The following is a 22,954-nucleotide window of genomic DNA, read 5'->3' on the forward strand; positions in this document are numbered from 1 at the left end:
TCTCTCCCTCTCTTTCTCTCTCTCTCCCCCTCTCTTAAAAATACTTACTTAAAAATAAATAAGTAGAAAAAAAACTTTACTTAAAAATAAATAAGTAAAATCTAAAATAAATAAATAAATGTCCCATGTAAAGACACACATTTTCATAAGTATATTTTTAAGAATTTGAATTGTTTTTCCAAATTATCCTTCAGAACAATGTATTGATTTAGAAGTCTAGCAAGAATATTCAAAAGTGCACGTTTCCCCCAATCCTTGCCAATCCAGAGTAATAAACTTTTAAAAAATCATTATCCATCTGATCTGTATAAAACATTAATCTCCTTGTTCTGGGAATATTTTGTTCCTGATCAGAGGAGAGGACTGGCTATTAAAACCAGAGTTCTATTATTTAGTTTTCTGAATAGAATTTCACTTATATTGGGCTTATTACCACAAACAGAAGAAAATGAAACTGCTAGAAATGCTCGGTTCTCAGTTTATCATTTTTAGGGTTATAACACCATCTCTGTTTATAAGATGGTGCTCTTATGGACCACACGTCTACAGAAACCATAAACCAAAGGTACAGAGTATATGGACAGTACAAATATGCGCATCAGGGTAAGAAATGAATGCTTATAGCAAAAGCTCATTAAATACTAAATTAATAATGCATGTGGCAAGAATCAGAAAACAAATATTCTGGGATGCCTTATAACATATGTATGGGAAAATGGGGTTTTTTTAAAGGTTATAGAAGTCAAGATTTGCACTCTTGGCCCCCTAATTTTTTAAACTAATGCCTGTAATAGGGTAATGTTTTGTCTTCATGTCTTCATTCATAATTTCACTTCATTTGGGGGCCATTTTATTTATGTGATCTCTTCATTTTTATTCAGTCTTTTGGGGATGTTTCCAGTCATTTCAAGATCAAAGTTGGCCCTGTGTGTAATTGTTAAGATGTTGTTAATAGATTCCAAACATTCTGTCAGTGTGTTTTCACTTCGGGACTTCCTGGCTTGGTAGCCTGACAGTGGGAACCTACAGAAGAAGATGGGGAAAGGTTGGAGTGAGTCAAAAAGAAAAGCAATCTCCTTACTCACCCAGTCAGCTCCAAACTGGGCCAGGAAGGGCCTGCCCTCTTTTTGTCTTCCCGTCTTCTGACCGAACACCTGGTGCAGCTACTGAAGCAGCAGCTCTCTCATGAAGGACTGGGCCTTGCTCCCTCTGAGGCCCAGATGCTGTCGCCAATGGCTTCCATATTCCCTCAGTCACGAAGAGGTTGAGCTTCTACATCGCTTTAGTTTGATCTCCGACTCTATAGAGAAAGATTTGGGGGCTGGGAAAGATTTGGGGAGCAGGCTTAAGCAATCGGAAAGTATATGCATATATGCATCTGTAGAGGTTTTCCAGGGCATCATTTTCAGAGATATATTTTTATATATTATTATTTTTTTATTGTTGTTCAAGTACAGCTTTCTGCCTTCTCCCCCCACCCTAGCCCAATCCCCCAGCAATCCCCACATTTTTGAAAGTACTAACAACAGAGATACATACGCTATCTGAGGCATTTAATAATAATAGATAGCACTCCCTTAATGCTTTCATGTGCCAGAAGTTTTACATATTATTTCTAATCTTTTCAGCAATTTTGTGAGGTTGGACCTATTACTGACATTTCTGAAAAGTTAAGTCATTGGCGCAAAGTCACAGGGTGTTGGAATGTCAGAACCATGATTTAAACCCAGGCTGGTCGGGCTGTCAAATCCCTTCTCTTTCCATGCAGCTTAAGTTTTGTTTCAAAGGGTAATGAATTTCCAAGTTTGCAAGTGTTTATTCTTATGTTTCTGGCTGTATGTGCAGGATTACTTTATTTTTAATTTTGTACCATCTTTCCAGCAATCAAGGATTGATTACAGGATGCTTTCTTGCCAGCAAAGTCTATTGAGCTGAATCACAAACATTGCCTTGCCTTCTGTCACTATTCATAATTTATTCATAGATCACTGGTTTCTTATTAGCATTATATCCGAGTAACGTTTTTTGTTTTTTTTTAATTTTGTATTGTATTTTTTCCATTACCATTTAACCCCCTTTACCTCCCTCCCCACTGCAGTCACCACTGTTGTCTGTGTCCACGAGTGCTTTCTCCTTTTTGTCCATCCCTCCACCCCCTAACCTCCCCCCCGCACCATAGCTGTCATCCTGCTCTCCATGAGTCTGTATCTATTTTGCTTGTTAGTTTAGTTTGTTCATTAGATTACACTTATAAGTGAAGTCATATAGTATTTGTCTTTCTCTGACTGGCTTATTTCACTTAGCATAATATTCTCCAGGTCCATCTATGCTGTCACAAAGGGTAACATTTTCTTCTTTTTTCCTTTCAAGATTTTTGCAAAGGTATTAAAGGAAAGTTGGGGAGAGGCATTTTACAGATTAGCTTTAAGTAGCAAACAAATGATGACTTTATCTGAATATGAGTTATTCAGATTCTGCTGGCCCCCAAAAAATAGTATTCGAAGAAAGTGAGGGATAAGTTAAATGCATAAATAACCAGGATAACAATCCATGAGAGGCACCAAATATAATTTTACAAATCACAGAAATTGAAAAGAATTTTTGGTAGTAGAAACAAATATGATGGAAACTACGGGGTTCAGAGGAACAGGGTTTATATAAATTATCCTGTATTATATTGTATACAAAGGCATTTATTGTATTACAGGGACTTGATCTTAGGTAATTGGGGGAGCTGGCTAAGCAGTCTCTGGGAGGCTGTCATCCCTCTGCAATCTTAATGTCCCCTTGCCTCATAACCTAACGTAGTCACCAGTTACAGGGGTTAGGACATGGACATCTTCGGTGCACCATTGTTCTGCCTACACACCTTCCCGTTCTCTTTTGTGGCCTAGGCTATTTGTAGACTAGAATTTGGTAGTGTTTTAGGCCTTTTGCTTCCCACTTTGCCACAGTCCTTATCCTGAGCCAATGAGCACAAACTGGATCTCTATAAAAGGAAAACTCAAAAGAAGGAAAGAATTACTGGGAAAAATATCAATTAATAGTCAGAAATAATTTCTTATAACACAAACAGTGCTCTGTGTTTATGAAGACCAGCTGTATGGTCATTCTTAAGTCCCCACAAACCCTTATTGAACAATAATCCTGATTCCCATGAAGTCTAGTACAATGGCTGGATTCTTCTTGCCCAAATGAAAGGTTTTCCTGGGAACTTGCTTCTCCTTCCAGGGCAAGATCCTGCTCTTTTTTAAGACTCACAGCCAACTCTCCTTTCATTGCTCTCATCTAACAACTTCTGACTGTCCACCCCCTCACTGAAGGCTGAGCACCTCATTCAGTTTTCCTCTCCACCACGAGTCTGGCCATCATCAAGAATGACATTCCACAGTCACTTTATTTTTAATCATCTTCTCCTTCATCCATCTCAGTTGCAGTGGAGAGACACTTATTGCTCAATGAATGTCATGTCCCTTCAAATTGTGGTCAAATATGACTCCTTCTAGACAAAGGATTGTGAGTTGAAGTGGCACGTTGTGCCTCCAGATGAAAGAATTTAGGGGCTTGTTATAATCTTCTTATCCCCAGCCATAGAAACCTGGGAGCTATGTGCTGAAATGTCAGCCTTTCAAAATAAAACAGCATGAGTAATAAATCTGCAATTGGATTCAATGCAGAATAACTTATATTAACCCGACTAATACAGCTACCATTCCCAGAGTCAAACTCTGGAACTCATCACTGGAAAGTGTTCCACTTTTCGAATCATTTCCACGAACTTCACATTCTTAGTTTATACAGACTCCGATCTTTTGGTTTACTAATTTGGATCTATGACTACTTCACTTGCAACTTTCAGTTCATTGACCTTCTGTCTTAGTCTGTTAGGGCTGCTGTAACAAAATACCACTGACTGGGTAGTTATAAACAACAGAAGTTTATTTCTCACAGTTCTGGAGGCTAGAAGTTCGAGATCAGGGTGCCAGCATAGTTGGGTAAGAGCCGTCTTCTGGGTTCATATCAAGTACCTTCTCTCTCTATCCTCACATAGTGAAAGGGGCTAGTGATCTCTCTGGAGCCTCTATTTTTTTTTTAGGATTTTATGTATTTGTTTTTAGAGAGAGGGGAAGGGAAGGAGAAAAGGAGAGAAACATGAATGTGAGAAAGAAACATCAATCATCTGCCTCTTGCATTCGTCCTGACCAGGGACCTGGCTGGCAACCCAGGCATGTGCCCTTACCAGGAATTGACCTGGCGACCTTTCACATTGCAGAACAGTGCCCAGCCAACTGAGCCACACCAGTCAGGGCTGGAGCCTCATTACGAGGGCACTGATTCCATTCATGAGGATTTCACCCTAATGATATAAGCACCCCCCAAAGGCCATACTTCCTAATAGCATCATTTGGGGGGTTAGGATTTCAACATAGGGATTTTGGTGGGTTACAAACATTCAGACTCTAACACCATTCTACTATCTTCTTCGCATCGTCTCCTTCCAGAATTTTGTTTCCTCCCTTACCCAGTCTATATTCCATAAGCCATCTTCTTAGCCACTTTCTTGTCAATATTCTAACTTAACTTGTTTCATTTTGTAACACCTGTCTGTCAAAGCCCAAGCCTGGCAAAGCCCATGCTGGGTGAATCCAGCTACCTACTTCCTCTGTGTTTGTACCGAGGCTGAAGAACTCAAGTAGAGAAAAATCATCATATGAACTGGCAGGTTTCTGAGCTGTTACCATTGTCTGGAAAGCCTGTTGTGTCTTTAGAGTAAGTTTGATCTTAAACTCTCATCTTCTCTAGCCTCTGTCCTCCTGCTGACCCCATTAGATGGAGCGTATGAACTCACCTTCTACTTTACAGAGAAAATAAATAATACAATGTCAGAGAAGAACTATCACAACCTTTTAAAAATCAACTTTACAAACCTATCTGCATATGTACCCATCCTATCTTCCTTCCCACTTGTTACAAAGTTGTCACCCCCTGTCACCAAAGGCCAATTCTACCTCTGCCCTTAATCTCCATCCTCTTCCAGCTTCTCAGAAACTTCATGTTGGCATTTGCCCTTCCCCTCTGCAGTAACTTCAGTCTTTCTCTTTGGTGACCTTCCCATTAGCAAATAAATAGTCCCAAGCCACCACTTCTTAAGGGAATAAAGGTCACTCAGTATAACACTTTCCTCCAGCTGTTCTCTTCTTGGCACTTTATCATCTCTGCCCAACTTATTAAGTGATGAAATTCCTCAGGGTGCATCACAAACCCGCTTCCCTATCTCTCTTCCACTCTACTATCTCTCTTCAGGAAATCTCATCTACTCTGAAAAATTCCATTTTCTTTTCATTTCTAGCTCAGATTTATGCTCTGAGTCCCCAGCCCAAACAGCCTACTGTTTACTTGATATCTCTACTGGGTTGTCTTGATGCCTTAAACTCCACATGCCCAAAACTGAACCATCAAATTTTCTCATTCTCCTTCTACTTTCTATCCCATTAAATGCTATTAACAACCACTCAGATACTTAAGCCAAGCACCTGGGAGTGGTATTTGACTCATCATTATCCCTTCCCTGGTTAAGTCCATAGCAAGTATTACTAAATTAATTGCCTGAATATCTCTTAGGTCCATCCACTTCTATCTATCGTCACCGATGGTTCAAGCTGCCATCCTCACCCACTGGACTACTGCACACTTCTTCCCCACATCTACTCTTCCTGCACTCCAATCCATCCTTCACTCTCCTTTGTAAAAGTACTAACTTGTCATAAAATCTTTCAGTAGTTGTCCATTTTCTCTAAAGGAAAATCCAGGTTCTTACATGATTTGCACAACTTCATCTCACTCTTCAACCTTATCTCCCCTTACTTTTACTCTTCAGTCCTATAATACTTAAAATATTACAGGGGTTTTATAAATATTTTGGGGTGAATGATTACATGCTTAAAACAGTTTCTCGAATTTGGCATTTTTAACATGAGCTGATAGAAAAGAATTCTTCACTCTTTTCTAAACACAGAATGACATATGGCTGAAACTTCTCTAAATTTTGTAGCTAAGCTTGAAACCAAGAAAGAGAGTCCCCCAAAGTATTAGAATTAAAGAGGGAACTCCAAGTCAGGGTGCTAAGCAGACTCCAGTGCCCACACAATGCATGGGATGGTTGCGTTCAGATATAGCCCTTAAAAGCTGGAGTTGGCTTTAACAACTGGTGTGGAAGGAGGGTCCAGTCTCCGGGCCCTTGGAAGAAAGCTTGAACTGAGATATTTTGGTGAATCTGGGAACCACAAAGGGTCGTGTCGACCTTGAAATGAAGGCTAAGGGAATTCAACCCATCAGCCAGATTTAAAACAAAGACAAAAACAAGAAGTTCTATTGTATACCAGGATCACAGATGAGAAAATGTCACCTGTAGGAAGTGAAAAACCCAGGTCTGTAATGTGCACAAATGGAGGGTCTCAAATCACATTGTTGTGTGAAGGGACCAGAAGCTGGGAAATCAAACTAAAACGGAATCTGATTCTTTTGCTCAAACTGAGACAAAAGAGTAGCTTCCTGTAGCCTGCTTCCCCACCAGGAACTGTCTTAATGACCACCTCATAGTCTAAAATTATAAATCACACCATAAAACAAATAACTATGCATGAGAACAGGTGAAACAAATAGGAGCCAAAGCTTGAACGTGTCAAACAACCTGAAAAAAATGCTTACAAAGTACGTTTAAAATGTTCAAAGGAGCGAAGGAATATAAACTATAGGAAGAAAATAACAAGAAAAATGATCATAACGATCTTCCTAATGTATTAGAATTTAGAAATCAGATGTAGTGTTCTTTTTCAGCCCACGTCCTTAACAAATTCTCCTCCGGCTGCCTGGGCATTCATAGCCCACTTCTTCACCTTTACACTCCTGCTCATCTTGGCAGTTTCAGCTTAAATGTCATTTCTCAAAGGGACCCCTTGCTGACCTCTGAGAACACATTGGTGTCCTCTATAATGAACTCTTGGGGCTCCTTCGCCTCTCTTAGCAACACTCATCACAGTTCTGATTTCTCATTCAGTGTTTGTCATCCCTGCATGACTGTAAGCTCTATGATGACAGGCATCATTTCTGCCTTGTTGTCCCCCTTACCCCCCATGCTACCATGGAGTCTGGCGCTTGGATTATTGGCAGGGCAACTGCGCACCCTAGAGTCACCCTGGTTTGCACCTGCTGCCTGGAATGATTGTTAATAATCTTTCACTCCTTCATCCAATTTGAGTACTAAGTTATGTGAATACCCTAATTATTGGTGAACTGACTTATTGAACCAAATTGCCTAATTCATTGTCCCATCTATTACTGCCCTCAAAATTTCATTGAGACCTTGGGTTTCTTTGATCCTTCTCATCTTCTAATCACAAACACTCCCCTGGCCTCTTGTAACTCTCGTTTTTGCCTAGCTACTTTACACTGAGCTCTTTTTTGAAAAGTAACCTAAATCAATTCCTTTTTTCCCGCCCCACAACCTTGCAAATTTCTAGGTCTCTGGCAAATCCATTTGAATTCTTTGCTTCTTTACCTGGATTGATATATTTAATGGATTTTCTCTATTAGCAGAGTGGGTTGATGCCACTGCAGATCCATCATTCCATGCTCAGCTGGGCCCTCAGTCTTCCCAGTACTGTTCCCATGCTGCTCCTGTCTCTGCTGTCCTGGCACACTGCAAGCTTGCCTCTCCCCAGCGATGTCACACTGTTACTGAGGTTTTCGAATCTGTTTATCCTCCTGAACAGAATTCCTTGGGGAGGGGACCCTTCTCTTACTCATCTCTCTTCCTCTAGCATCTAGATTTCCTGGCACAGAGTAAGTGCCAGAAATAAGTGCTTGGCCAGTGAATGAATGACAACTGGAATGAATGACAAAGAGCTAATGCAAGAAGCATAAGTGGGAACAATGGAACTTAATTGTAATATTCATGTATGACCGGATTAGCACCTAATTTATATTTTAAAACTATGGCAAAAGAGTCAAGTGTACATTATGTTTCTTGTTTATAAGGCATATGAAATATCATAATAATGAAAACTATAGATACATAATACTAGGATTTAGTTGTAGTTTTATGCTTTTATCTCACTGGCCTTATATCCCCCTATGGTGTCTGTTCTGAGGAGCCAAAATGGCACTGAGATCCAAGGAGACCTGGAAATAGTGTCCCTGGAGGTTGCCAGTTTATATAATCCAAATATATTCTCAGCCTTATAAAATATATTCAGTTTTACTGGATTGTTTTAGTTGCTACCCTAAGAAAAACTCCTCCCTACATTTCCAACCACCTGTGCCATTACCTGGAAGCACTCATGCTAATCCTAACTCCAATTTTCCTGTATCCGTTTGCCCTAACCCACCTCTGCTGACTTCTCTGTTCTTGTCATCTAGCTCTTGAACATTGGTAGTGTTCAAATTTTCTAGGCTCTCTTCTTATCATGTATTTTCTATACTCCTAGAGCGAAGGTGGCAAACACAAGGCCTGCGGGCTGAATCCGGCCCTCCACCTTGTTTTATCCAGCCCGGCACCTTGTTTCTACCTGGCGGCAGTGCTGAGCTCTCGCTTAGCTGTTAAGGAGTAGTTACATTTATACAGTCCTAAAATTACATCTGGCCCTTTGAAGGCAACCACAAGGCTGAGGTGGCCCCTGGTGAAAATTAGTTTGACACCCCTTTCCTAGATGACTTTGAACATGGGGTCATTATCTCTCAGATCCAAACTAATTCTTGTCTGAACAAAGCCTAGTTACAGCCCAACTGAAGCACCGAACAGCAATCAACTTTACCGTCCTAAACGTGCAAGAAGGGCCGTCAGTTCAACAACATGCTCTTAAGTAACTATACTCTTTTTCTTTGTCTCAAAAAAAGTACTAACAGCTTATTAAAACCTGTTTTCTTGTTAGGACTTAGGGTAAACAATTGTCTAGCAACTCAAGAGGTATATTTTTTGTTGTGGCAATGTTAAGTGGTGACCATCACTGAGGAAGAGCTTAAATTCACCCAACTGAGGAGATTCTATTCCTAGATGTCACTATTCTGCCAGCAAGAAACATAAGCTGGAGAGGGAAGAGTTGAAATTAGAGACTGCTTAGTAATCTTTGGCACTTGTAGGTGTACTGAAAAGAAGGGCCGTGCTTCTATGGAATAATGTTTCTTTTACTCAAATGCCTATGCCATTATGCTTATGTGCCCTAATATAACATGCCTATTGGTCAATACTTAAAGTGTGAGATACAGGGTGATATAATGGGAAGAGCATTAAAACTGGGCTGGGTTCTGTTTGAGTCTGTCATGTACTAGTTGTGTGACCTTTGACAAGTCACCAAATTTCTCTGAGATTGTGCCTTCATCTGTAAAATGGGAAGAATAATAGTTGCTTCACTGAGTTGTTAACATAATAAATAAAAAAGATATTAAAGTGTCTGACAGAACATCTGTCATAAAATAAGAAGTTAAGAGACGTTTTCTTTAAAGTTGTTGTATTATTTGTTTTTGTTTTGTTTTGTATTTTGTCTTCTCATTCATCCACATGCACTTGGTCTCAGGACTTCAAGCTGGAGAAGGAAATAAAATGGATTTTTATTTTAGTTTGAGAAATATGGAATTGGGCTGGTTTGCCAATAGGAGTAGGCTATTTAGATGAGTCTACTTGATTTCAGGATGATGTCCAGCCTCATCCTTCACCAGCCTGAGTACTGCCTGTTCCAGAAGTGCACTGCTGAAAGAGTGGAGTCTCGGGAAGGCAATGCCAGGACACAGTTTTGGAAACATGGTCTAATAGTCATCCAGTAACATTTGTTGGTATTCTGTGCAAAGAAACTCAACTAGGCGACATGAAGTGATGCAGAAGAACAGATCAAAATGAATTTTACATCATCAAAAATATTTATGTCTGGCCTAGACCTCAAGGCTAACGAGTATTATTAAAGATCAGAGCCCAATTCCTCCATTTTATAGTTGAAGAAATGGGGGCTTGGAGAAGTTTAGTAACTTGCCCATGTTAACAAAGCTTTTGCCACTAAACTCTTCTAGTGACATAGTTTCTGTTCCATGTAGAAATTTAAGGAGAAGCTGTTCTGATTTTACATGGGACAACTCAAAAGATATATTAACTGATGTAATCGTTTCCATATAAATAAAGCTAAATGTGTTACTATAAAGAATTTCCCATAAAAATGTTTGGAAAGACAACACACTATCCCTTATGATTTAGTTGGCAATTATTCTTGGTGCCCAAATAACAATGCCTCCCTGTAGAGTATGGATGTCCCCTGAAGGAAAGCAGAAGTGACTGAAGGGACTGCATTCAGGGGATGAGTCAGGGGAGGTCTCTGACAACACATTCATCTTGGCAGCCTGGATGGGAAACCCACCACAAATGTCTAGGGGTGGTCTGTTGGGATTAGTAAGCGAATGGGAGATAGAGAAGTCAAGGAGGCTAGATAGTGAGGGTTAGCTATGTTGCCCAGCTGAGTTTATTTTCTTCCAGACTTCTTAGGATTCTTAATAAAATTCCATGAAGGTCCTACCTGACGATAAAGGAGAAGAAAATATTTTCTTCTAAAAAAAAAAAGACTCTCAAAGAAGTCAAAGAGGCCTAACAGGTAGACTGGAACTCTAACCAAAGTTTGCCTCACTTTCTCAAACGCTTACTAGAGAAGGGTAGCCTAGCTAACCCTCTCAAAAGTCTAATGTGGGATTTCTGCTTTCTTTATTTTCTGATTGCCTCATCGGTACTGGTATATAAATTGCCGGAGATTATAATGTTTTTTTACAATATCCTTGACTTAGGTGTGAAATTGTGTTTCCTGCCTTTCATTTCTGATTGATTTACATACATTACAATGCTATGACCAAGGGAAAAGGTAGGTGTATCATTAGATACAGTAATATCAGATACCAGGCAGTCAGAGTAGGGATTATATAAGTCAGTAAACCAGGGGTGAAAGAATTTGTGGCAACTAGGTGGTGTGAACAGCGGGTTTGAACATATGTCTAGGTTTCACCAGGCTGTGGGTATAGCGCTCATTTTTATTGCCAATATTATAATGCCTGCAGCACCCAGTCTGCCGTTAGCCTCTACACTATTTTCTCGTTTTTTCCTGATAGTGTCCCAGGAACTGTCACACAGGTTTCTTTCTTATCAGGCCTCTGTGCCACCACCTCTGCTGACACTGGTCTCATGAGATCCCTCTGCATGGGGCCAGACAGTTTCATCCCCAGAACTCCAACGGATTCTCCACTCTCCCCCATCCCAGCCGCTGCGAGAGGCGCTCTTCTCCCCTTGGCCCCTCTGTTCTAAGAGGAACAGACCTTTCCTCCCACTCTCTGAGGCCTAAATAATCACCAGGCCACGACAACAAAATAATCCCACTGACCTGCAAGCCACGGTGTCTTCCTAAATCCCTAACGTCGATTCCAGGATCTGCCTCTTTCAAGAGTTCTCCAAATAGGGCTGTTCATGTTCTTTTGAAGAGACTGGAGATGTGGACTGGCCCTGTGAACCCCAGGGAATGTTATAACAAAAGGCAACAATCCAGCATCAGAAAACTGATTCATTTAGAACTCCAGGGCGCTACACAGTGAGGGTATGAGTGCCTTAGGGCAGTGGCTTTCAGACTTCAGCATGCTTCGGGATCACCTGGAATTTCCCTTAAAACAGAGATCAGTGAACCCCCAAATCCAGAGTTTCTGATCCAGCAGGTCTGGTTTAGAGCCTGAGAATGTTGGTAAGTTCCCATGTTACACTGGTGCTGCTGGCCCAGGACCGCATTTTGGAAACTACTGTGCCAGTGTATGAGATTTAGAGAAAATCACCACAAAATACACTAGTCCGGTGTCAGAATGTCTGGTCACTCATTCATGCTGCTCCCCGAAGTGCCACATAACGAGGTTGTATTTGGCCAACACAACACATGTGAAGCTATTTTTTTTAATAAGGTGAAAATTACCTTTATCTTAAAAATTGACAACGTTCAGACAAAATACCACACTGTGAGATGACAAATCGCCTAGAAAATTGCCAAGCACCCCCACGGCATCGCCGTAGTCAAATTCTCACAGGGAAAGAAGAGCACCCTTGCTCAGACCCATGTAGAACCGTGGTCCTTGCATCCTGCTGCCTCACTGAGATTTCCCCTTGGTATTGGGGAATGCCTTCAGTATTTTCTTTTCTTTAAAGGCCCTTTAATTTCTTTAAATACTAGATTTATCCTAGGTGCTGGTCACATATAAGTCAAATCACAGTTACAATAAAGAGAATTGATAATAATGTCATCAAAGAAAGTGAACAAATACAGTAGTGGACAATGTAATAGCAGAATAAGAACAACAGCAATTTATTTCCTTCTCTTACATAGAATGACTATGTAACTTAAATGACATCACTATTTATTATCACAGATTCACCTGGTCTCAGAAATGACCTATGAGTTGTAAGCAGTGATGTTTAGAAAGATAAAATTGGGGAATGAAGTGCTTCTGGCCCTGTCTTACAGCTGTTAATGGATGCTGGCACTTTCCTTGCTGGGCACAGCGTCTCTGAGAGCCGTCTTTCACGTAAGTCTACCTAAAGCGAGGATTGAGAGTGTGGGGCACAGTGACTGAGGCAGAGGGCATCGCTGCACCCCAGGTGCAGACTCTCAGAGCCCTTAGAAGCTCAAGACACAGTGGACAATCAGAACAGTTTCTTTATGATTCCTAATCTTTCTAAAGATAGCTGGTCAAGAGTTGGAAAGCAGTGATTCTAATCTGTGCTAAGAGCGGGTGATTTGGGTCTCTGGAAGAGCAGAGAACCCTTCAGAGCACAGAAAAGGACTCATCTATGTGTGGGCAGAGCAAGGAGATTCCAAACTGAGGGACAAATGGGAGCTGCCAGGTGACCTGGATATCGCTTCAAAATGGCTACAGTGAAAACAAAATAGAACGCAACCTGAGTTGGAACCTGTTGCTTTGCTTCTTTCCACCACAGAAATGAAATCAGATTCCTTTTCATGCCTGAGTCCCATTACTAGTAATCGAATTACTGAGCAGTACATCATCTCAAATAGAACACTGAGCCTCAGAGTGCCCAGTGTCCATTAGCCATCAAGTGATACTGCATTAATAAACCCAAGCAGAGGTATGATATTACACCGTAAATGCATTCGGAAGAGTTTTATTATCATTCTAACTTAGTGAGTGTGCCAGCATCATCTCTTTCAACCCTAGGTAAACTAAGCTAGGTACTTAGAGAGATTAAGTCTTTCGGGACCAGCCCAGGTTACCATTTAAGGCAGTTGTGCCGGCAGTAATAAGCCTCCCTGGCTCTTTAATGCTTGTCCTTAAAATAGAATTTATGGATATCTGTAAAAATACATCATGATGAGGAAACAGATTTCATACCAGGAATGTGTATATGTATGTATAGATGCACACATGTAGATACCCTTAAAAATACATAGTGTATTTTGTTTGTCCATAAATTTTATATAAATTGTATAAATTTGGTTCTGTTTTTTTCACTCAACATTATGTTTTTAGATTTCACGTTCCTATATTTAGGATAAGTTATTTCCCTCACACTTCTGTATGAGCATGTTGGATCCCTCCATTTATTTAGCCCTTATTTGTAACCTTTAGTAGAATTTTGTAATCTTATTTACAGCCTTTAAAGCACACATTTTTGTTATGTGTTCATTGTTGATGTATGCAGGGAGACTTACTATTGTTTTTGTTATCTATTGTGGTATCTTATTTTCTAACTGTTGGGAAGAGGAACAATACAAATCTATATATGTCACTATCATCACCTACTTATTTATATTTATTTATTTGTTTGTTTGTTTATGGTTTGTCTTCTATTGTAGACCGGGGCCTACAGCACAGGTGGCAAACACAAGGCCCACAGGCCATATTCGGCCCTCCACCTTGTTTTATCTGGCCTGGCACCTTGTTTCTACCCAGCAGCAGTGCCGAGCTCCTTGCCCCTAGTTCAGGAGTAGTTACATTTATACAGCCCTAAATTACATTCTGCCCTTTGAAGGCAACTTCAAGGCTGATGTGGCCCCCAGTGAAAATGAGTTTGACACCACTGGGCAGTGTTGTGTGTCAGTAATAAGGAGGATTTTTATGTTGTTCCTGAGTGAAGAAGAATGCTTCTAAAGTATCCTCGTTATTGATCCTTGCTGTAGGTTTTAGATAACTTTATTAAAGTTACTTTTATCCTTGTGTGTCTCTTTCTGTTATTTATTAGTTCTTTTACTATTTAGCATGTTTCCTAGTATGCATGGTGTTTCTAGATCGAGCACTGGAATTGCACATGGAAAACTGTAGAAATATTTTGAGGACCAGGAAGATGCTATATTTCTTCCAGAGAGGATTTATTCTTGTAGGCATATGTCCAGGAGCACTAGCAATCCCAGATTATTTTATTTTTTCAGAGTTCAATTTATTTATATTTATTTTTTATTATATTTTTATCCATTACCATTTAGCCCCCTTACACCCCCCACAATCACCATACTGTTGTTCCTGTCTATGAGTCCTTTTTCCTTTTTTTCTCAATCCTTTCACTCCCTCCCCCTCCCCCCACTAACTGTCATCCTGCTCTCTATCTATGAGTCTGTCTCTACTTTGCTTGTTTGTGCAGTTTGTTCTATAGATACCACATTGTTGGGAACCGCCCTGCCTGGTTTCAGAAGCTGTAACCCCCCATGGCTAAGGCTCAGTGAGAGACCTTGGGACCATAAGCCACTAAAGAGACAAAGCTTATCTTCCTGTCATGGGTGCCACCTCTGCCCACTTTTACTTAACCCTGCTCAGCCCGAGTGGATGAGCAGATGACCAGTTAGCCAATGATGGGTAAGATTCCTCAAGGGAGGGGTGACCTAAGACAGGCACAGTCATGAAGAGACCCATAGGGAAGGACTTGGGAGCTATAGAAAAAGGAGGTGATGGACCCCTCGGCTTTGACATAGCCTGAGTCCTCATTCTGTCTGCAAGAAGTGCCCTAATCTCTTGGCTGCCTTACTTCCCCTGCTCGACTTAAGCCTGAAACAATGACAGAAGGTGGTGCAGCCCTGTGCTGGAAAGGGCGGATTCACAGGGGGCGATCAGACTGAAGAAAGAATACATAAAACCCTGTGAAACCTGCTTTACTAAGAATGCCCTCAGTTTTCTGATAAGGGTCCAAGCATGAAATGAGTTTATTTCCCAAAGTTTTATGGCCCTTTAGCTAACTGACCCTGACTCAGAATAAGCCCTCCTAGTTCTTTGTTAGCTATTGTTTGATCCTTACTGCCTGGCAATGATTGATGAGCTTCACCTGTATTCCTGTGCAAATTGAACCCAATAAAAGCCCATTGAGGAAAAGGCTCTTGGCCCTTATACTTTGAGAGATTGGCCACCTTTCCTTCCCAAGTAGATCATGTCTTGGTAGACTTATTCTCATCTGTGGCGGCCAGGGGCGGGGGGGGGGGGGAGGCCTGCAGGCGGAGCCCCACCACCACCACATATGAGTGAAACCATATGGCATTTGTCTTTCTCTGGCTGGCTTATTTCATTTAGCATAATGTTCTCCAGTGCTATCCATGTTGTCACAAAGAGGACTATATTGGTGACAAATGCTTTCATTTTTTATAACAAAATCTCTTTCTTCTGCCTTCATGCTTAAAAAAATATTTTTGCTGAGTCTAGTTTAACTATTATTTCTCAGCACAACAGAGATACTATTCTACTTACTTTTATTGGGTCAGCCAAAATGTCCATTTAGTTTTTTCCATAAAATAAAAGACATATTTTTCATTTTCACCAATAACTTCATTGATTTGGCTATTTTGAGTATGTCAGCTATCTCCTGCTATTGGCTTCTAGTGGGCAGAGGCCAGGGGTGCTGCTAAACATTTTCCAATGCATAAGACAGCCCCACAGCAAAGAATTATTTGGCCAAAATATCAATAGTACCAAGAAACTTCACAAACCACTTTTGACATGTTCGATTAGTCACAGCACCTTCTCCATAAACTGCACAAATCTTTTTTTTGCATTTCTGTTTCATTTTTGCCTTTCTTGAAATAATAAAGCATAATACACCAAAAATGTTGCATATCTTCTTCCATCTTCAATATTAAAATGGCTGCACAAAAATTCACCAGTTAGTTAGAATTTCTTACTCTCTACACTAAACATATCACCCTTTCTTTTATATTCTGACTTTTATCTTCTGTCTTACATTCCAGATATTTTCTCCTTACTCATCTTTGAGTATACCAATTCTCTCTTCAGCTGTATGTAACTACTATTTAATACATCCACTGAGTTCTAAATTTAGAACATTATGTTCTTCTATCCCTAGAAGGTCTCATTTGCTTTCTTTTGAATATGGTCTATGATTTTTTATAGGTTCTTCTTCCCTGCAGACTTTTACCCCAAAATTTGTCTTTTATTTATTTAAGCTTGGTTGTTTTATAATCTATGGCTGAAAATTCTAGTATCCAAGGATCTGCAGATTTTTTTTCTTATCTATTGGTTTTTCTTTTGTCCATTGCTTTCCCCAGTTCTTGTAGTGTTTTGTTTATTAATTTGGCCATGTTTAGCTGCCTTGTAACCATTCTACTTAAAAAACTATTACAGAGATATTCAGAGATCTAGGATAAAGTTACCTTTTTCAGAGAAGTTTTGAATTAGCTTCTTCTAGATATGTAAGTACATCACCTTAATTATATTATCATAATGGGACCAATTTAATCCAAATTCAAGACTTAAGGTCTCTGGGTTTGCTTCAATGATGAAAATGTATACTGTAATACCACCTAAATGCTGGTTCATTTCTAGTTAACCCTTAGTCTCAAAGTGTAACTCTTTGAGATCCCAGCTTATTGTGGGAGCTATCTAGTATTAGATTCCTCTCCTGTATGACCCTGGATTTTTTGTTTCGTTTTCTGATATCCTCACTCAAACGAAGTTATTGAAATGAAAGTTCAAATTTACTGGGATTGGTAAACACTTAGAAGCCAAAAGAAGACTATATTGGCTTACCTCTTCAGGTTCCTCTGTCCTCCCATAGGCTTCACCTGGTAATTTCTTTTTAATTTTTTTAAGGTTTTATTTATTTTACTTTTTAGAGAGAGGGGAAGAGAGGAGAAAGAGAGGGAGAGGCACATCAGTGTGTGAGAGATACATTGATCAGTAGCTTCTCACATTCCCCTAACCAGGGACCTGGCCCATAACCCAGGCATGTGCCCTGACTGGGAATCGAACTGGCAACCTTCTGGTTCGCAGGCCGGTGCTCAGTCCACTGAGCCATAGCACCCAGGGCTTCACCTGGTAAATGCTTGCATCTTGTCAGCTCTTCATTAATTTTAAGAAGATTTTTAGCCCTGGATGGTGTGGCTCAACTGGTTGGAGCACTGTCCTGTAACAGAAGGGTTGCAGTTTTGATTCCTGGCCCAAGTGCATACGACCCCCAGTCCAGCACGTGCAGGAGGCAACCAATCAATGTTTCTCTCTCACAACAGTATTTTTCTCTGTCCCTTCCTCTCGTCTTTCCTCTCTCTCTAAAAGCAATGAAAAAAATGTCCTTGGGTGAGGATAAAAAAATTGTTTTAAGATTTAAAAAATTATTTATCCATTATATATGTAGTTGTTTTCAACATAAGGACTATTCAGACAATGTAATTTGCTATCACCAAAAAAAAAAAAGACACAAAGAAACGAAAAAAGGAGAAGGAGGAAGGAGAGGAGAGGAGGAGGGAGAGGAGAAAAAGGAAGAAGTTCCCAAGAACCTTGTTTTTCTGTTCTAATTTTACTGCATTAGAGTCAGAGAATATAGATTGTGTGTCAAGTTTTGGGAGGCACAGTACATCAAAATTTTTACATGCTTCCTTTGAAGCTTATATAACATAGTACTGCATTTCTTTTTTTAATTCATGGATTTTTGAGAGAGAGAGACATTGATTTGTTGGTCCACTTAGTTATGCATTCATTGGTTGCTTGTATGTGCCCTGACTGGGGGTGGAACCTGCAACCTTGGCGTATCAGTCCAATGCTCTAAGCAATTGAGCCGTCTGGCCAAGGCAGTACGGCATTTCTTAAACTTAATGATAGAGCCCATTTGCAATGATTATTATAATTATTGCTGCCATGTTTTGGTTCATCTTTTCATTCCAGCCATTGTTGAAGCCACCACCCACACACAGGTATAACCTGAGAGCCACATTGTCCCAGCTGTACTGTGGACTATGGATCTCTTGCTTTGTACTCCAGGGCTTCTCTACCACCACTGCCAGGGACACCTGCAAGAACCTCTCTCCATTGTGACATACGGACAAGCCAAAAAGTGAAGACAAATTAACAACCCTGGGCATCAACCCTTGATCAGTGAAGCATGGGAACTGGAGAATATTCCTCTCTTCTATCCCTTGAGTAGGTAATTCCGAAGTGCATTCTACATGGCTCCTCAGAAGACCCTAGTGGATTGAGCCCCAGTTGCCCCCCATGCCGATCAACTTGATAATGCACTCCTAAATTGGATTTCACCCCTTCTCAGTTTTACTCTTGCCAGTCTCCTACTCCTGTTTCTTGGAATTCTTTTCTAAAGTAAACTGCCATATGTATACATGACCTTGATTCGGGCTCTATTCTTGGAGGAAAGCTAGCAAGACACCATGCTTTCTTCCCGAATTTTGGGTTTTTTCTTCTTTCCTACCATTTATTGGTTAATCAGATTTGCTGCTTCTGTTTTTAAATTTACTCCTTGACTTTAATTGTGGAGGCCACCCCTGCATTACTGAATCAGGAGCACTATCTAAATGTATCAGTATCTCATTCTTTTTCCCAGAACAAACTAATATTCTTAACTTCTTCTTAATAAACTTTGACTTACATCTATAGACCTAAAATTAGCATTTTAGTTCCAGATTCATATTGATGAAGTGGGTTTGTTTGTACTAATTGTTCATTTAAACAATAATAAGTATACAATTCTTTACTCATTCACATATATGTCGCTCACTGCCTGCTCCTGGATTTCTCTCTCTTTTTCCTGGAGTACAGCCTATAATAGTTATTTCAAAGAGGATATATAATAAACTTTATGTAATATTTATTTCTCCTAACATTTAAATTGTGGGTTAGCTGAAATAAGATTCTAGGTTTAAACACATTTTTCTTCCAAACTTTGAAAATGTAATTCCAATGTCTTCTAACCAATGTTGCTATTGAAAAATCTAATGCCTGATTCTCATTTTTAAGGTAATATTTTTAAATTTCCTTTTTAATTTTTTTTCTGTTGGCTTCTGGAAGTGTTTAGAATTTTCTTGCCTTTGATATTGTTAATTTTGTTGTATTTTTTTAAACTTGTTATCTTTATTTCAAAATCCTTCTTCACTTTGTAGCTGATCTTGTCTTCTTCCAGTGCTCACCATCTGCTGCTTAGAAAAACAAAACAAAAAGTCTGGAGGGAAAAAAAACAATGTCCAATCCAGTTTAAAGTTCTAACCAAAATTTTAAATAGTGCTTTTAGGTCATGCTCAGGTTCTTTTGCATAAAAACCGAACGTCTTTTGCATAAAAACTGAACGTATTCTCTTCCCTCCTCCAAGAAGACCAGCTGTCTGAGGAGAGAGTTATGTGGCTTATGTGACTTGAAGGCATGGGAGCAATACAGGCCTGGGATCCCCGGTGTTCTGCCTTCACTGCCTCTTTGCGTGCCAGCTGCTTTTCCCCATCTGCCTAGGAGCTGAAGGAAGCTACTGGTCCTTTTTGGCCTGGACAAAGCCTCTTGGCTCAGTGACAGCTCCTTTATCAACACCAATGAGGGAAGTAGTGATGAAAAAGAGGAAGCTGTCCCAGAGAAAGTGATGTTGGCAAAACATTTCTTACTAAAGGAAGTCTCAAAGATGTTTTATGACATTAAAAGCATAAAGGATAAAATATAAGCCCATCCAGACTGAGAAGAGTATGGTAGTTTGCCAAAGAATAGAAAAGATGCTTGCTCTATACTGGAAGTTATGTGACAGGAAGAGGGACGCTGGAACTGTTCAAGTCACTCTTAGTAAGTTTTTTTACAAAGAAATAAAACATTTTGGTTTTGTATGTTTCTCATGTTTTAAATTACAGTGTCCTAATTTTGTCATTTTGTGGATTTATAAATTTCTTTATACATTTAAAATCAACAGTAGGACAAATTTTAAAGTTTTGAGGAAACATTTTAAAGTCATGGAAAAATTATAGCTTCTCCCATTGATTATTAATATCTCTTTGCACCATTTCAGCTTGCACAATCATGTGTACAGCCCACATTGTCATTGCAAAGGAAGACTGCGTGTGTAATAAAAGTGAGTTCACCTTACAGAGTTTTTAGTACATTAAATGAAACAGTGCTTGACAGGTACCACCTGCGAGGTGTAACGTGTGTGAGGCTCTAAATGAACGTTGTCTATGTGATTATTACCCGTTGCTTTGCCTGTTAGGAATTGGGGGGAGTTGCTATGGTTTTATGTATGTCGTATTTTAAAGTTATAAGTAGATGTTTTATTATTGTTGGAAGTTGTTTTTTTAATATATTCTAAATGAAATATCTCAGCATTTCCTCTAGAAAAATGTGTAATAGCTAGCCCTTCCCCTCCAAGACATCCATAAAACTTTGCAGTCATTCACATAAAAGAAATACATTTGTGGGCATTTCCATTAGAAAAGGATTCAAATGCATTACAAATAAGACACTGTTGTTTCATTTCCTTATTTTATTTTTGTTTATCTCTAGGTTTTTCCCTTTAAAGAGTGTCAAGTTCTTCAAAAATATACCCCTAAGGATTAAAGAATGAATATCACATGAAGCTCATATGGAAAACTACTAGTGAACATGTCTACAATGATTACGGAAAACTGAACTTTAAAAACAAAGTCAGCACAGTGAACCTGCTTCCTGTACGGGGATATTAGGACCCAAGAAAGGCGTGAGAAACAAAGAAAAAGGTATGAACTTGTTATTTAATGGCTGGTCCTCTATTGAAACTAGAAGCTTAAAATACCCAAGGAATGATTGGTTGATTTGGTTTGATTTTTTTGTCTGTGTGATCATGTGCTTTACTGGAAGGAAGCTCTTAAAACACTGCCTGCTGATGCATAAGAACTTTTTGACAATTTGTGAGTTTTATTACTATTAAAAAATAATATATCTGCCGCAGAATTTAGGCAGGCTACCTAACTGATTGATAAACTGAGTGTAGTTTGTGTCAACTTTTGTCACAAGGGAGAAATATTGTAATATGATTTCAACCATTAAAATGGTTAATTGCTTGTGAACTGATGTTCTTAAAGAAGCAATTGAGCTAAGACTGCAATTGAGCTAAGACTGCAACCTAGTGGCGAGTTTGTTACTGAAAAAAAGGGGCTGCATTGATTTTAGGCCATTGGTAATACTGCATTTTAATTCAAAGTGGGAAGGAACACACCCGGAGCTGTGTGCTTGTCCCCTTCTTGTGAAGACCAATCTTCCAATCATATTGTAGGTAGACTAAAAGTGAAGGATGACTGTAATCAGATCCCTGAAGCTGTTCATATTATGTATCATTTTTTACCTTATCTGAAACTTCTGCTCATTTCTCTTAGTTTCTTTGTCTCTTTAAAGATGAAATAAGACCACTGTAGCTTCTATTTTCACACTAGCTGAACTAATTTCTTTTATTTACTGGTTTAACCAGTTCCACCTTAGGGTAGACTTTTACTTGTTTTTACTTGTTTGATTGAAGTGATTCAAATCAGACTGTTCTTTAATCCAAGTAAATTTTTCATATGACATGATTGTAAATATCATACTCATTACTCTTTGACAAAAATAGTGTTCAGCTTTTCAAAGTTTGGTGTATCTTTTATTTCTTAGAATTGGTTATTACTAATTGTATTGATTACTATTTCATATTACATTGTATTAATATGGAACAGTTTACTGAATAGTAATGATCAGGCTTTGTCCTTGTTAAGAAGGACACTTACCTTACATAAAATAGAGACTATCCCAGAAATATCTCTGTATAAGAATTTGAATCTTTTAATTGTTGAATATCTTAATACCATTTTTAAAGTCTACTTGTATCTTATATCAATTATTTTCATTTCTCAATAATCCTTTTTAAGCATATACTTAAGAAATTGTTTAATCATTTTTTTTCTTTTGAGAGAGAGGAAGAGGAAGGGAGAGAGAATGGGAGAGAAACATTGACTCATTGTTCCTCTTATTTATGCACTCATTGGCTGATTCTTGTCCGTGCCCTGACCAGGGGTCAAACCTGCAAACTTGGCGTGTGCGGGAGATGCTCTAACCAAGTGGCCACCCGGCCAGGGCTAATCACTGTTTCTTGATTTACTTGTCAAATCATCCTTGTTCCTTCGTACCTAGTTTTTAGTTAGCTTTATGAACTTTCCTTTTATGTAGTTTTATTTTACCTACAAAACTTTACCTGTGACTTTTTTTTCTATGTGTGCTCCTCCCAAATCTTTTTTCTCCGGCAAAGCTTGGTATCTGGGTATGAACTTTGGTTATCCTTTATGAAGTAAGATCAGTCTTGTACTTTCATCAGGATTATCAAAAGATAATACCATTAGCTTTTATTTTCGTTCACCATTTAATTCAAGCCCATTTTCAGAAAATGTCTTAAGTCTTTCCAATTTATATGCTCCCAAATTTTGGATTAAGCAATTTCATAGTCGAATGCAGATAGCTCCTAATTGCAAGGCTCACAGTAGGAAATTGACTATAGGAAGCCCATTTCTGTCTATGAAATGATAGCCTCTCCATAATCCAGAGGATTTTTTATCTTCGGTGTCACCCTAATGAAATTGTTTTGGATTTTCCTGTGCTCTCTAAATCAGCTTTCTTCAAAGTACAATTTGGGCTTGATTTAAATGGTCTGGGCCAAGAAGTCAGTCAGTCTGTAATCAATGCAGAA

At 39.2% G+C, this 22,954-nt stretch overlaps 1 protein-coding gene across 4 annotated transcripts in view; it reads right to left on the bottom strand.

The window, feature by feature from the left end:
- The window catches only part of MSTN (myostatin), a 56,676-nt gene that overhangs the window by 26,911 nt on the left and 6,811 nt on the right, over window positions 1–22,954 (bottom strand). For 2 of the 4 annotated variants that reach the window (XM_024564280.3, XM_053918868.1), the window contains exons 2-3: window positions 11,406–11,524; window positions 1,086–1,321 (exon numbers count right to left, since the gene is read on the bottom strand). The gene's annotated coding sequence lies outside the window, so the exon portion shown is untranslated. Of the gene's footprint in view, window positions 1–1,085; window positions 1,322–7,558; window positions 7,683–11,405; window positions 11,525–17,043; window positions 17,124–22,954 lie in introns of those variants that run through there. The other 2 variants (XM_053918870.1, XM_053918871.1) reach the window with 2 other exon arrangements.

The sequence above is a fragment of the Desmodus rotundus genome, chromosome 2 (genome assembly GCF_022682495.2).
Source record: "Desmodus rotundus isolate HL8 chromosome 2, HLdesRot8A.1, whole genome shotgun sequence".
Classification (NCBI taxonomy): domain Eukaryota; kingdom Metazoa; phylum Chordata; class Mammalia; order Chiroptera; family Phyllostomidae; genus Desmodus; species Desmodus rotundus.